Below are 16,329 nucleotides of genomic sequence, written 5' to 3'. Positions count from 1 at the left end.
AACTCATTCTGAGCCACAGTATTAACAACTACTCCTTTTTTATGGTGAAGTTTTTAGCCAACATTGAGTAACGATTTTTTCAAAGGTTGGTTTTGGATACTCCAGAACACTGTTTCTTTAAGGATTTTTAGGCTACTGCAGGAAAACTATATGGTTAAAATTATCTGGCTTGGCCATTAGCATTAAAATTAATATATCGACTATCTGTGCTAGTGATTATCAAATGGGGTCTAATTAAAATATGATATCAAAGATCCCATTCTTATATATTTTCCTAGCTATTGAAATGTTTTTTTTTTATTTTTTTTTGTTTTGAAATGCACTCTTCTTATTAAAAATGCTAGGTTCCAACACAAAAGGGGCAAAGCCTAGATGTTTTTCAAAAACATCAAAAATATCAAAATATTACAATTCTGATGGTCCAACAATCTCCCAGTGAGTTAATCTATATGGGCTTGGGGACACTGGCTTCAGCATGTCTTATTCCTGAAAACAGAGGAGGCTAATTAATTTGCCCTCTCTATGCTGATACGTATTAGCACCAATAAGTCTGATTTTCATCCTGCCCCAATCACAAAATATCTGTTAATTGTATAGAGCAGTGTAGAGAGTGCATTGGCTATTTGACAACTCAAATGCATAAAGAAATTCAATAAGGATGGTTTGCAAGGAACAATGGAGTAAAGAATAAATTCTGAGAGCACTGAAAGTCAAAGTTGACCTCTTAAAGGAGTACATCAAATGAATGAACGATAAATTTTCCATAAGGCAAACCGAAGCATATTTTATAAAGCAAGAATTGTCTCCCCTGAATACTCAATGAGGCACCTAATGGGCCCAATTCTTATCTAATATAACTCTCACAGACTGGATCTGCTCTTTGCCCAACATATTCACTGGCACTCATATTTCATTAGGTTATTCCTGATCAATATTCCTGCCATGACTAGCTAAAACTGCGATGGAGAGGGAAGTATTTGGAGAACTTGCCAGCAGTTGGGTCCTTCTGAGGAAAATTGAGGTATTTTATTGCCACTTTAGAATCCCAAGGTAAATAAAGGGGATACTTTTCAACCCCAAGTTATTCTCTTTGAGAACAAGCCAACTGGACTTCCTGTTATAGACAAAATCTTCAATAACAAAATTCCCCAAGAGGTTTGTATGCTTGACACTCACATTAGAGAGGCTTCTAGGGATCAGAAAATTTAGGTCCAGTGCCCATCCCGAGTATTAGTGGTTATAGGTGCTGGACCACCAGAACTAATTGAAATACCATAGGAAGTGTGGCAAGTAGGTGACCAATACATCCTGTCACTGAGAAGATCAACTCTCTCTTATCAAGAAACCAAGGAGAGCCAGTAAGAGGATGCTGATGTTACCATAATAATCAAATAAAACAGTCATGGCAACCCATTTGTGTTCGAGTAGAACTGTGTTCCACAGTGTTTTCAATGGCTGATTTTTCTGAAGGAGATTGCCAGGCCTTTCTTCCAAGGTGAACTCAAACCTCCAACCTTTCAATTAGCAGCGGAGTGTGTTAGCCATTTGCACCACCCAGAGACTCAGATGTTAACAATAAAAAACCAAACCAGTTGCCAGACAGTCTATTCCAATTCATGGCGATCCTGTGTTTATCAGAGTAGAACTATGCTTCATACCAAGGTGCCTCTGGGTAGACTCAAATCACCAACCATTTGGTTAGCAGCCCAGTGCTTCACCACTTGCACCACCTAAGGACTTCAACGTTATAATACTTCTCCCACCCTCATCCAGACTCTATCATAAAGCAAGCTGTAAGCAAGAACCCTCAGGGTCTCTCCATTACCTTTCATCCTCAACTTTTTGGGTTTTTTGTTGTTGTTGTTATAATCCATGAAATCAGGAAAATGGGAAGAATTGCAGATGGATTGATTTTGAACTGACTTATGATCCTTATTGCACTAGAGAAGTAATTTTATGCATATAACTTCTCTTACAATTACCTCCACAGTGATTTCAAAGGAACTCACTGATTATGGGAGGGGGCCATCAATAAGTGACACTTGCATATTCATTCATTTCAATCAGAGATTTTTAAAGACTCAGGGGAATAGTTCAGTGCCATTGAAAATTACTCTTCATCAGGTTTCCTCATTTGTTTTTGTTGTTTTTTTTTTTTTTCTCCAGAGAAAATACATGGTAAAATCACGGTCTGTTTTCATTTTACTTTGAAGCAAATTATACTTAAGAAATTAAAAGTAGAGGCTGCATTTACTAAATACCAACTATGTGCCAGAACCTGTGCAAGCCTGTTTTGGTGTACAATCTGATTTAATCCTTATATTCTCTCCAAGGCCATTATTTTGTTTGTTTCACTAATGAAGCAATTCAAAGAAAACAGACAGTAAGTGATAGGCTGGTGTTGGAACTCTCAACTGTCTAACTATCAAATCCACCCTCTTTTTATGACTGCATGCTGCCTTCAGCTTTTTGGATACAACTCAACCTGTGAAAAAGGCTTTTCTGGGTTCTTGAAATACCTTGAATCTTGCTGCACCCCATAATTCTGCGTACATTCCCTCTGCTTCTTTTTCCTTCTTTCTTTTTTTAACAGGACTTACGTGAGGAGGCTGTCATGCCCACCAATATCTGCGGACTATGTGTTCAAAGCCCTGGTTGACACTGATAAGTTAGCTGAGCCAATGACACTTCAGGGAGGAGGCAATGAAATCAGTAAAATTGATTATATGACATCGTGTTGACCCGTTTTTTTCCAAACTTCAGTCATTTTTATAACACTATTTTTGTTACATCTGCATGCTGCCAGCCACCATTGAGGCAATTCCAACTCATGAGGACCCCATGTGTGTCACAGTAGAACTGTGCTCCATACGGTTGTCAACAGCTGATTTTTCAGAAATAGATTTCCAGGCCTTTCTTCCGAGGCACCTCTGTACGGACTTGAATTGCCAACCTTTCTGCTAGCAACCGATGCCACTGTGCTATTATTTACTTAATATGTTTTAAACAATTTTAACCTGTCTCATATTTTTACTTAACTTTGTTCTAAGCAATAAAAAATAAGCTTAATGTGCTACTGATGGTTTACTAATAAACATAAAATACATGCATAGTTAGAGAAATGAAAAATGTTTACTCATGTGCCAACCAAAATCACACTTCAGGAAGCACTAACGTAGTATAGTATTTTTCCCTACTTTTTGTCCATTTGTGTGTAAATGTTATTTGGGCATGATCTCTATTTACACATACATTTATTTATTCATTCATTCAAAAGCATTTATTGGGCACCAACAGTGTGTTAGACACTGTTCTAGATACTGTAGAATATACAATACAATGATATAATAAATTTAATATGGAAACCAGTGGGTGAGGAAGGCATATAAACCACTTTACTATAAAACTAAGTAAGAGATGTGGACAAAATTCTGTGAGAAAGCAGGAGGCAAGTAACTGATTCCAATGAAACAGACCACAATAGGCATTATGGAAGAAATTAAGCTGTATAAGATTAGGACAATATTACAAGAGGCAAAGAGGAAAGGAAATTCCACATGAAGAGAGCAGTGGTAGTAGCAAAGATATGGGATGTGAAAGTATATACCTTATTCAGGGAGAAGTCAAAAGCTGCTGAGGAATTAAGGCTGCTGAGGAATTATGGCAGGAGATAAAGTTGAAAATTATTCACCATTTTATTCATTCATTCATTCACCCAGTGAATAATCACTTATGCTTCTAGAATGAATAATGTTCAAGTCCCAAGGGATGTAGTAGTAAATTATGCATGTCACTCATTCTATTGGAAAAGACTAAATAAATAAACACATTATAACTATATACGATATATATAATATTATATACATGCATCTATATATATAAATAAAATATATATATATAGATCCCATATATATCTACAAAAATAAATAAATAAAACATTGCAGAAAGGCTGGACATGATTGAGATTGTTATTTTAGTCAGGGCCTCTGAAAAGGTGGTATTTGAGCAGAGACATACATTAAGAGAAGCAACAACCCAAGCAAATATCTGGGAGAAGAGCATTCCAGGCAGTGGGAATGACCAATGAGAAGTTCCTGGAAAGGGTAGTGCAAAAGTAACAAAAAGGCCAGTGTGTGGCTAAGAGAGACAGGAAATGAGGTCAGAGAGGAAATTAGCACTAAGTCATAGGTGGCATCATAAAAAAAAAAAAAAAAAAGGGCCATGGAAATGACTATGTATTTTATTCTAGGTGTGATGAGAAGTCATTTGAGGGTTTTGAGCAAGTGAAGTCATTTGAGGGTTTTGAGCAAGTGAGTGGCACGATCTTATTCATTTTTTTTTAATTGAGCTTTAAGTGAAAGTTTACAAATCTAGTCAGTCTCTCGTACAAAAAATTTATATATACCTTGCTATGTGCTCCTAGTAATTCTCCCCTTAATGAGACAGCACACTCCTCTCCACCCTGTTTTCCCCGTGTCCATTCAGTCAACTTCTATCCCTCTCTGCCCTCTCATCTCTCCTCCAGACAGGAGCTGCCCACATAGTCTCATGTGTCTACTTGACCCAAGAAACTCATTCCTCACCGGTATCATCTTCTGTCTTATAGTCCAGTCCAATCCCTGTCTGAAGAGTTGGCTTTGGGAATTGTTCCAGTCTTGGACTAAGAGAAGGTCTGGGGACCATGACCTCCAGAGTCCTCCTAGTCTCAGTCAGACCATTAAGTCTGGTCTTTTTATGAGAATTTGAGGTCTGAATCTCACTGCTGTCCTCCATCAGGAAAACTCTGTTGTGCTCCCTGTCAGGACAGTCATCAGCTGTACCCAGGCACCATCTAGTTCTTTTGGTTTCAGGCTGATGTAGTCTCTAATTTATGTGGCCCTTTCTCTTATTCATATTTTAAAAGATTACTCTGTCTAAGTGAAAAAGAGGCTTTAGGGGATAAGACTGGAAATAAAGGGACCCATCAGGAGGCTACCACAGCTTTCCAGGAGAGAGATGACAGTGGCAATGCAGGTGGTGAGACATGGTCAGATTCATGATGCATCTCAAAGGTTTGGTTAATAGGATTTGCTGATGATAGGTTGGAGTTTGATCATCATCAACTTTCAGTACTTTGGTATGAGCTGGGAGAGCCATTGAAGCTCTTTGAGAAAGACCATAACAAATTAGTTTTGTGTTTAGGAATCTAATATAGACAGTTATGTAGAGAGTTGTTTGGGACAAGGAGAGAATGAAAACAGAAAGACCAAGGAGAGAGCTGCTATGAAAGTTAAGACAGGGAGAGATAAAAGGAGGGACTGAATGAGATCAGTAGTAATGGAAAGAAAAGGATAGGTTAAGGGCTCATTTTTGAAGTAGAATCAATGGAACTTGGTGTTAAATTCATATAGACAATGGAGATAAAGATTGGGAAGATGGAAAAATGCTCCTAAGACCATTCATATATTTTAACTACATTAACTTATAGTACCTCCTTGATTTTTTAACAATATTGAACACAACTATAAACTCTTATGGAATGGAAAAAAGTAGGGAGTGCAGGAACCTTGCTTAAAATCAAATATAATATTTAACATATTTAGCAACCAATGTGGCATTGGGCATTGACCAATTGGAACACACGCTGGAGAGGATCCTGGAGGTCTCCTGCTAAACTGGGGGTGGGGAGAGGTCTGGTAAGGGAGTAGGCAGTGTGAGGCTCAGATTATAGTGGTTTACCCTGCAGTATGGACACATTTCAAGATTCAATCAGTGGTTGCATACCTCCTGATTTTATAAGCCTTGCTTAAAACGCTTTAGTGACTCCCATCTCTCTCAAAGAGAGGTCTAAAACCTTAGTCATGGCCTCCAAGGCCTGAACTGTGCTCTACCCAGCCTCATCCCAGCTCTACTCACTCATCCTATCTCTGCTCCTTCATCCTGAAATTCCCAACCCTTGGATGTACCTGTCTTTCCATCCCAAATACCACTCCTGCAGCCTGGAACACCCTTCTGTCCCTTCTTCCAGCTCAGTCCTAGTCATCCTTCTGGCCCCATCTTGTATGTGGTATCCTCAAAAAGGTTTCCTCTTACCTTCCATATCAAGACAGGTTTTCCTTTCCATATACAGTCAAAACACTTAATAGCATTCGTGACAATTGGAATTAAATTTGTTGAGTAATTATTTGTTTCATGCCTGTCTTCTGCTGCAGACCCACTAAGATCCATGAAGGTAGGAACTAGCCCAGCCTTGTTCACCACCTTTTCCCAAAGCTTCATATATAACTTGCTATCTCAAAGAATGGGAATTCCAGAACACTTAACTGTGCTCATGAGGAGCCTGTACATGGATAGAGAGGCAGTTGTTCAGACAGAACAAGGGGATACTGCGTGGTTTAAAGTTAGGAATGGTGTGTGTCAGGGTTATATCCTTTCACCGTACCTATTCAATCTGTATGATGAGCAAATAATCCGAGAAGCTGCACTATATGAAGACAACGGGGCATTAAGATTGGAGGAGGACTCATTAACAACCTGCAACATGCAGGTAATACAACTTTGCTTACTGAAAGTGAAGATGACTTGAAGCACTTGCTGATGAAGATCAAAGACCACAGACTTCAGTATGGATTACACCTCAACATAAAGAAAACAAAAATGATCACAACTGGACCAATAAACAGCATCATGATAAATGGAGAAAAGATTGAAGTTGTCAAGGATTTCATTTTATTTGGATCCATAATCAACACCCATGGAAGCAGCAGTCAAGAAACCAAAAGACACATTGCATTGGGCAAATATGCTGTGAAAGACCTCTTTAAAGTCTTGAAAAGCAAAGGTGTCACCTTGAAGACTAAGGTGCACCTGACCCAAGCCGTGGTATTTTCAATCGCATTATATGCATGTGAAAGCTGGACAATGAATAAGGAAGACCAAAGAAGAATTGATACCTTTGAATTGTGGTGTTGGAGAAGAATATTGAATATACCATGGACTACCAAAAGAATGAGCAAATCTGTCTTGGAAGAAGTACAACCAGAATGCTCCTTAGAAACAAGGATGCCGAGACTGTGTCTTATATTCTTTGGACATGTTGTCAGGAGGGATCAGTCCCTGGAGAGGGACATCATGCTTGGTAAAGTACAGGGTCAGCAGAAAAGAGCAAGACCCTCAACAAGAAGAATTGACACAGTGGCTGCAACAATGGACTCAAGCATAACAATGGTTGTGAGCGTTGCGGGGGACCGGGCAGTGTTTCATTCTGTGGTATATAAGGTCACTGTGAGTCAGAGTCGACTCGACGGTACCTAACAAAAACAACACCTCAAAGGTACTAAACTTTACGGAAAACTTTACACCATTTTTTTCCTTAACAGGAAAGGAGAGGAGACAGTGCCTATTCGTTTTACTATTATTGATTAAGGACAAGGTTGAGATATTATAGAACCCATACCATATGCCAAGCACTGATCTCAGACTTCATTTACATTTCACTATAACCCTAAAGAGTGGGTATTACTATTGTTTTTGTTGTTCTTAGCTGCCATCGAGTCAGTACCCAACTAATGATGACCCCATGCACAACAACATTGAACCATTGGTGATCCATATGGTTTTCATTGGCTAATTTTCAGAAGTAGGCCACTAGGCCTTTTGTCCTAGTCTGATTTAGTCTGGAAGCTTCACTGAAACCTGTTCAACATCATAGCAACACGCAAGCCTCTACTGACAGTTGGGTGGTGGCCGTGTTCGAGGTGCGTTGGCTGGGAATTAAGCCCAGGTTTCTTGTATGGAGGGCAGGAATTTTACCACTGCTGAACCACCTCTGGCCCCAGGTGTTAATTACCATCAGTTTATTAGATGAGGAAGCTGAAGCCTAGCAAGGTAAAGAAACTGACTGAGGGTCACTCAGCCATGAAGTGGCAAAGAAAGGTTAAAAATTCTACTTCACTGTTACTTCCCAAGCATGGTTATTAAACTCTCTCTGGCATATGACAGCAGCATCATAATTTCCAGCAGATAGCAGATAACAAAAAGTTTGAGGACGTTTGCTAGAAGCTCTTAAGTGAGAAGGGACAGCTGGTGGCCCAGAGTAAAATGAGACCACCCAAAACAGCCAGTCAGGGAGAAGGCCAACCACAGTTCTTTAGAACAGCAGTGTTACAGCAACTTGACGTCCATAAAATAGTGACCTTGACCCAGCAGGAAGATTAATTTATTCTCAAGGAATTCTGATTATTAAGGAAGTATGTGTATATTTTAAAAGGTTTTCATTAAAATCAGCCATATTTTTAATAGTGCTTTAGTTATGTGGGAAACTTGTTTCTTCTGAAAATTTATTTTCCTTAGAGGTGTTTCCAGACTAGACCCCACAACTTGGCTCAAAATATTTCATTCCTTTCCAAAGCTAAAAGAGACATAAAGATCCAGCAAGATAGAAATCTATCATGGATAAGATAGAAACCCAACATTGATAACCAATCTGATTAGGATGCTTTTTCCTGTGAAACTGATGGGCATTGATTCATTTACAACCAATTAGAGGCCTTTAGCCTGCAGACAATCACCCTCAATACGGCAGCAATGAACCTTTTCAAAAAAGGTAGGAACAAAAGTTGAAAAATTGGTTAGACTCACAATGACGACAAAAACTCGACTCATAATTTCCGTTTCTTCCTTGGTATTTGTTGTTGTGTGTAGCTAGGGCTTTACTCAGCAGTTTTTTTCTACACCCCCGATTTCTGGTGGGCACCTTATCTCATGAAAGAAATGATGCTTTCAGTAGCACAGATATACCATATACTTCATACGGTCATCATTTTCTTCAAATTGTGAGAATACAACATTAAGAAAAGTTGTATGATACATCATTATAATGTCTGATGTGGCTATAAAGGGCATATGCTCAGGGACTAGTAGTTGTATAGGTCAGGGTTTGTACAGAATATAGAGCTAATTTCTCTGTTATCATTCTTCCCACACTCCCACTTGCAAAAACAGATGGGAACGTGCCCTCCCAAAGCCCCATATATGCCCAAATGCAAGGGAGGAGTTTTTCTCAAAATTTTCCCTCCCCTCAAAAAAGAGGAAGAGTTGCCTTATTTAGGAATTTTTTAGAAGTATCCCATATAGAGCATCCTCTCAATTACTTTACCCCAAAAGCCACACTGGGAGTCCCTGGGTGATGCAAACAGCACAACCCATTGCTCACCAAAAAGCTGGAGGTTTGAGTCCATCCAGAGATGCCTCAGAAAAGAGTCCTGGCAATCTACTTCTGTAAAATGAGCCATCGAAAATCCTATGGAGTATAGTTCTATTCTGACATACACGGGGCTGCTATGAGTCGGAACCGACTCAACGGCTACTGGTTAAAACAATATTAATTTTCAATATTCATAGAGAATATCTAATTGAATCAATTATAACAAAAAAAAGAAGAAACTTAACAAATTTTTTTCACCATTCTTGGAGGATGACCTGCATATGGTGGATATTATTGCAAACTAGCCTGATTTAAAATGGATTTAAACACTCACACATACACAAACATAGCAAATGACTTTGATGTGGGGCTCCTGTTTCTCAGACTGTGGCTTGGGATAAAATTCCCAGGGACACTACTACACATGGATTTCAAAAAGGGCATAAATCAAACAATTTAGGTGAGAGAGAAGAGTATACACTTTGGCAAACCGTGGCAAGACTCTGAAAGGGGCTCCGATGATGGCAAAGACACCAATGGTAGAGATGAACTTCTGGGGGGTTGGGACAATACTGTTTTATGAGAACAAAAATATCATCTTTACATTAGCATTATTTATATCACATGACTCTAAATGTTATGATAAATAAATATTATAAATAAACAACACACTATTTTTCTTTTTAAACCTAAAGGTTCAGGCTTAAATTAAGGCTAAAGGTTTCAATTAAGGCTAAAGGTTTCAATTAAGGTTAAAGCTTTATGTATACATTCAAGATGGCCTCAATTATTTTAGGAATCTTTTCACTGAGAAAATGGATAGTTTTGAAAATAGGGATATATATATATATATATATATATATATTTAGTAAGGTGCTTGGAGCATAATGAGTGATCAATAAATATTTAATTTAATTATAAAATACTAGACACCATTAGTACATAAAAAAGGAGGTGTCAGATACCTCAACCAAATCCTCAAATATATGAACCTCATGACACTCTTGCCAATAGATCCAATTTGAGACTCCTGAAGCTAATAAAACACATAGAATATTTGAATGGAAGCAATGTTGCAGGTCTTCTAGTCCAATCTCTTTTTATCTTATAAATGAGGAAATCGCAGTTAGAGCAATTAAATGCCCTCCTGCAGGCAGCTGGGATTAGAACCCTGATCTTTCCATTAGGTGGTATTATTGAGTTGTTTCCTTGTGTAGTTCATCCCAATTTATTACTCTCATTTGTATTTTATCCTATTTATACTTCATGTTGGAAGCAAGCAGCATTTTTTTCTCAGGAATGGTTTCTGTTGATCAAGGCAAGCAAGTTAATTGGGCCAAAAATGCTGATGAACAAAGAGAGAAACAGTTTGTGATAAAAAGTCCTAGCAGATGCCCTCTCTGAGTGTTTATGATTTGCTAAGGGAGTTGCTCACCAAAACAGAAACACACTTACCGTTTTGGTCTTAACAAGCTTTCAATCCTTGAGGGTCTAGGTTCAGTCGACAGCCCTATGCATGTCAGGCAGAACTCCCATCTCAGAGGACTAGAAGAAAAACATACTCAGGTGTACCTCAGCTATTTTAGACACCCCACCACACACACACACACACACACACACACACAACAGACCAGCATTTGTAAGCAAGAGAAAAAAAAAATCAATAAAAGTGCCTCTCTTTTTTTAAATCTCGATCTTCCTCTAATAGAAATTCACAACCAAAATAACAGATGTCACACCAACAGTCCTAGAAGAAATGCCCAAAGTGAGTTTTTAAAAATTCATTCGAATGCTGTTAACTTCGAGACAAAATACACAAGAATTCCCCCAGACTTGTTTCTTTTCCTTTAATTGTTATTTTCCTTGCTCAATCTAACATCCTCAATGTTTGTTAATACCTCCTGGATTAACCGATCCTGTTACATTTACAACCAGCCCTGAGGTAGGTGCATCCATTTTAAAAGCAGTATTGTGTATAATTAAGATTTGGTCCATATGCATATAAACCAAATCCCTACTATAATAAACCTTAAAGGAAGGGTGTCATGATCTCCAATAACACCAATAGTAACTAACATATATGCCGAATTTAAACCCTGGTGGCGTAGTGGTTAAGTGCTAGGGCTGCTAAGATGTCAGCAGCTCGAATCCACCAGGCACTCCGTGGAAACTCTATGAGGCAGTTCTACTCTGTCCTATAGGGTCTCTATGAGTTGGAATCGACTAGGCTGCAGTGAGTTTGGTTTGGTTTTGGGTTAGGCACTCTTCTAAGCATTTAATTTATATAATCCTCCTAACACTCTGGTACTATTGAAGCTCAGAAAGGGTAAGTAGTTTGCCCAAGGTCAAAAGCAACTAGGAAGTGGTGAAGCTGGGGTTTAAACCCAGGCAGTCTTGCTCCAGAGTTTGTGCCCTTAAACACTGTGCTATAATTCCACAGCTCAATCTGTAAATAGCTATTTTTACCCACTTTGTCACCTGCTCTCCTCTGCCTTTTTTTTTTTCTCAACTGAGCATTTTCTCAACACTCTCATCTGGCACTTAAGGGTATTGTTTATATTGGGTAAATTATTTCTGTCGTTAAGTAAAATATGTTTTCTTGGCTACAGAAAACACCAAGATTCAGATGGTGCTCACATTTGAAGGGCTCATAGTATATGCAAATATGGAATTTCTCTAGACTTCCTATGTAGTTTGTGGCATTATGAGTTTGTGGGTTGTTTGAATCTCAAAGCCCCCCCCCTTTTTTTTTTAAATATCAAGGGTGAATTAAAGAATAAAACATGACCTGGCATGAATTACAGTATCTGAATTCATTTCTCCAACTAGTGTGTTTGTGGGCCCAAGTTTGAAAGCAATTAGGTGTGAATTATTATACCATCTTCCATGCCCTGGACGGTTTTATGATGATTATAAAATTTTATTATTGATGGTTCCCTGTTTTGGGAGGAGTTGTTAATTTAAACGTATATATTTATATTGTTAATTAATGAAAAGGACAAAATTAGCCGGGGGGAATCTTTCTGGGGACCAGAAGCTATTAGGGAGCAGAGAGGACCCCTCTGACAGCAGGAAATGAAGCCTTGCCTCTGAGAAAGGCTGTGTGTAGCAGTTGAACCATGGATGCCTGAGCTATTACAGCCATGTAGTACCTTTGAGACCATCTTGTCCAGCTTCTTTGTTTTAAAAACCAGGAGAAATAATAAGTGGCTTTCCTAGGATCACACCCCTAGTTAGTGGTAGAGCTGATTCCAAGAAATTGGAGATCCTGACAGCAGTCAAAAAAAAACCAAGCCTGTTGCCTTTGAGTAGATTCTGACACATAGCAACCCTATAGGACAGAGTAGAACTGCCCCATAGGATTTACAAGGCTATAATCTTTACAGAAGCAGGCAGCCACATCTTTTTCCCACAGTGAGTTCGAAGCACCGACTTTCTATTAGCAGCTGAGCACTTTAACCACTGTGCTACCAGGGCTCCACCTCACAGTCCAGTGCCTCTAATTTTCAACAACTTAGAAAGATTTGACTGAATAACTGGGAAGGCATGGGTAAAATTGTTAGAAACAAGAAAAACATAGAAAGTAAAAGCAAGGGTTTTGTTTAACTGGGCTGATCTGACTATCAAAATAAGACTTGGTGTGTGTGTAGGGAGGAGTCGAAAGAGAAGCAGCGTCAGGAGAGATTTGCTCAAGCTTCCCATTGACAATGTAGGCTGAGGTCTCTAGGACTGTGTGATACTGAGATGGTAGAAAAGCCCAGAGGGAAAATTTGGCAACAGGTATCGGTGATGGTTGCATAATGTGGTTGGTTTTATTGAATTTGTACCCGTGAAAAATGTTGAATTGGCAAATGTTGTGTTCTTCATATGTTTACAACAATAAAAAAAATTTTGTTTTGTTTTGTTTTAAGCCCATGGGATAAAGTAACACTATTCTAAGAATGCATTTTCTATATGTTGGGACCAGAACTGGACAAACCAGCTTACCCCAGAAGCCCTGTAGATGCTGACTGGCATGAGCCCAAGAAGTGGCCACATATAATTTCCACCTATGGGCCTCCGCCATAATTTTTAACTTCTCTCCATCCTTCATCCCAAAATGCTCTCTTCCTCTTGTTCACTGAAGGGTAAATGTATTTTCTTGGACAAATTCAGTCCAAAAGGAGCAATTGAAAACCGATTGAATTTTTCCATGGGTTAGGCAAGAAAGAGGAAGTGCAGCCGTGATAAGCAAGTTTTTATCAAATGAACTGGAGATAGAAGCAACCATGCAGAACTGCTGGACTGTTGAGCAGAAGTCTATCTTTCTAAATAGCAAAACGGGGTCTCTTTCCTATAGAGATTCTCCAGGGGATCTTAGGCAAATTGCCAAAATGAATTTGACTTTTAGAACATAGGTGTGTGTGTGACTATTTTTCCCTTCTCTTCACATCTCTAAAAGTTTGCCACACAAGGCCATGCCAAAAGCCGTCATCATTTTGATCTAACTGAGCAGTGATTGACGGTACCTTCTCAGACTCAGCTCTTACCTGTTTCTGATTGAGTTATTGACTGGCCTCCTGGGAGACTGACCTGGATCCTCCCAGCATTCTATTCCAATCTCTTGATCAGAGGCAGAAACAGTTCATCAGAGAAGGAAAACACTTTCTAGAAATGAACATGCTTTACATCAAGTTCAGTACCGTGCTCTGTTGCTGCTGGAAATAAATTCATCCACTTGGGACCACAGCATCATCTAAATCCCTTCTTTACAGAAAGCCAAGGGCTCTCTCTGGCCCATTTAAGCTCAGTGTAATGCAATTGTTTCCATGTTTTTAGATGTGTTTCACACTGTGAATTCTGTGAATCCATAGGTAATTAGAGAGCTGAGTAATTTGCTCTATTCGACTGTGCCCTACCTTATATATAATTTTATGAAAGAGACAATGATTTGTGATGTCTCCATTTCTTTTCCCTAAGTGCAGATCCCTGTGCTGAGTGCTGACTACATTAAGGGGGAAAAGACCATTGAGTTGCATTTGGCTTTCAAAACCTGACCTGAAACACTTACATCATGTCTGACATTTCAAAAGGTGTCTCTATTCACCCCCTCAAGTAAAACCCTAATACTCAACAACCTTCAATACACAAAACTGCCAATAAGCAAGGAATCTTGGGTCTCTGTGTTTTATTTTAGTGTAGCTTTTCATTTTTAATCAACAAAGGCTAAAAGCATCACCTATTATGACAAAGCTAGATGAACTGCACTAAAGGAATGAGTCTTTCTCTCAGATTTCTAATTATTGAAACGTACTCAGTGTTGCTAACATAGTTTCCATTTGTGCCTTGACCTACAGTAACCTTTTTACCTCTGTCCTCAGTCTATTTGTTGAACTTAGATGCTGTGAAAAGCAGATTTTCAAATAAAAGATAAAAATTGCTACATGATGAAATGTAAATACAATAGTTAAAAATGAATAATTCCATAAAGGGGGGAAGAAACTCACTGAAGGCAATGGAGAAAGAAACATGCATTTGGAGTTAGATATATTCCCACAAATCCTTGGGAAAAGGCAAAGGCGGAGAGGGAAGGAGAGGCCACGAAGCCTGTGTTTACCTCCCCACCCTAGTTCCGCAGGTCATTGCCTGCTTTGTTCTCCCCTTGGAGTTACAAGTATTTAATGTAAACTTTTTCTGGCAGAATACATCTTAAGGAGAAAGGAGGCAGCAAGAGACATAAGACTATATTTGATCATAAAAAATTCAGATTAATTTCCCACAAACACAGTGTCAGAAACAATCTGACCTAATTTCAAGTTTTTCCATATGCAAATCCTTCTTTTTATGCTGAGTTTTAGCTACAGAACTGAGATCCCTTGATCCTCTCATTATTTTCTTACTCAAGTCAGTTAACATATTTGTGAGACTCTCTGGTGAAGGGGGAAAAAATATTAAGGAAGCACGTTCTGTTTCATTAGTTAGAACACTGAAGCCTAAGTTTGACTCAAAGTTGCTACACATCATTGAATTTTTAAAATATACTTTTGAGGCAATTAACACTTGAGATGTTATCAGGAGGGACCAGTCCCTGGAGTAGGGCATCATGCTTGGTAAAGTAAAGGGTCAGCAAAAAAGAGGAAGACCCTCAACAAGATGAATTGACACAGTGGCTGCAACAATAGGTTTGAAAATAACAAGATTGTGATTATGGCGCAGGACCGGGCAGTATTTCCTTCTGTTGTACGTAGGGTCACTATGGGTTGGAATCAACTTGACAGAGCCTAACAAAAAAAACACTGACCAGGCATTGCCCTAATATATAATACTGATATATATATGTGTGTGTCTATGTATATATATTTATATTTTATTTACAGGTTACCTGTAATCTTATATCCAATTATATAACCCTCACCACAAACCTATGAGGAAAAAAAATTTCCGTCGAGTCAGTTCTTGCTCATGGAAACCACATGTGTGTCAGGGTAGTACTGTGCTCCATAGGGTTTTCTAAGGTTAATTTTTTGGAACTGGAGAGCCAGACCTGTTTTTGGAGATGTCTCAGGGTGGACTAGATCCACCAGACTTTCAGGTATGGCCAAGTACGTTAACCGTTTACACCACCCAGGGACTCTACAACCTTGTGAGGATGTATATTTTCTCTGTGTCACGGGTGAGAAATCTAAGGGTTAAAGATAAAAAGTAATTTGCCCCAGTTCACAAAGCTGCTATGTGTCAGGGCCTCAAGGATTGACTGACCTCCAGAGTGGGTGCCCCTGACTGGTCTACTGCACTGCCATCACAGCAGCCCCAACGTGGATGTGACTGCAGTTGGAATGCCAAATATTTAACTTGTCCTCTTCATTTCCCAGACCCTTACTGAAAAGGGGGGTAAACAAAAGATTTTCTCTTAAAAGATAATGTGGGAAAAGCACTAGGCTTAAGATTGGAATTCTAGCAAAATCACCAACCGAATGTGTGATTTTAGAAAATCATTGTACTTCTCTGAAACTTAGAGAAGTGGAGAAAATGATTCCTCTTCTATGGGATTGTGAGGATGAAAGGAAACCATGTATGCTAAAAGCACTCTTTACACAGTTCCCAAAAAAAAAAAAAATTATAAAAATTTTATTTAAAAAAAATGTGTAGAGTTCAGCACTCTATAA

The sequence above is a fragment of the Elephas maximus genome, chromosome 5, assembly GCF_024166365.1.
Source record: "Elephas maximus indicus isolate mEleMax1 chromosome 5, mEleMax1 primary haplotype, whole genome shotgun sequence".
In the NCBI taxonomy this organism is placed as follows: domain Eukaryota; kingdom Metazoa; phylum Chordata; class Mammalia; order Proboscidea; family Elephantidae; genus Elephas; species Elephas maximus.
Note: the sequence above shows the minus strand (reverse complement) of the source record.